This window comes from Bombina bombina, chromosome 11 (genome assembly GCF_027579735.1).
Source record: "Bombina bombina isolate aBomBom1 chromosome 11, aBomBom1.pri, whole genome shotgun sequence".
NCBI classification, from domain to species: domain Eukaryota; kingdom Metazoa; phylum Chordata; class Amphibia; order Anura; family Bombinatoridae; genus Bombina; species Bombina bombina.
The window spans coordinates 72,383,891-72,384,627 of NC_069509.1; the positions used below are offsets into that span (position 1 = coordinate 72,383,891).

Consider the following 737-nt stretch of genomic DNA (forward strand, 5'->3'; position numbering starts at 1 on the left):
CAAGAGAACTCTTTCTAGATTTATCTTCTATCCATGGAATCAAAGAAGACAGAGGAGAGATTCTAAATGGTCCCCTCACAGAAAAATTTCTTGGAGAATGCTGTGTTGACCGGGAATCAAACCCGGGTCAACTACTTGGAAGGCAGCTATGCTCACCACTATACCAGCTAGACCAAACAGAAGATCAATAAACTGGAAGTGCTGGTCCAGGAACGCAAACCTTAGGAACTGGAAGTGGTTCTTGAGGATTGGTACGCAAAGGGAGCATCCTTCAGATCTATTGTGGTCATGAACTGTCCTTCTCGAACGAGAGGAAGAATGGACTTTATGTCTCCCACTTGAACGAAATGAAAACCTATCTTGTAACCCTTAAAGCCTACCACAACTGGTGTTCCCAGGTGGTCTCCCATCCAGGTACTGACCAGGCCTGGCCCTGCTTAACTTCCGAGTTCAGATAGGATCGGGTGCATTCAAGGCAGTGTGGCGGTAGCCTGTGACGAAAGGCAAAGAATGACTGGGGGATGATGGGAGTGGGGGAGGTATTTAAGCCTTTGGTTGGGGTGTCTTTGCCTCCACCTGGTGGCCAGGTTCTTAATTCCCACCAGCAATGAATGAAGCAGTGGACTCTCCTCCCATTAAGATGGAAACGGCATGCTCTGTTTGAATCATAAAAGTAAAAGATTGGGTTTCATGTCCCTTTAATTTTAAGGTTAGTGTCCCTTTACTAGCAATAATAA

General features: G+C 46.0%; 1 non-coding gene across 1 annotated transcript; it reads right to left on the minus strand.

Moving 5' to 3' along the window:
- Positions 1 to 373: 373 nt before the first annotated feature.
- Positions 374 to 492, minus strand: LOC128642536 (5S ribosomal RNA). The gene has a single exon (XR_008399674.1). It is a non-coding gene; the product is annotated as a 5S ribosomal RNA (ribosomal RNA).
- Positions 493 to 737: the final 245 nt, after the last annotated feature.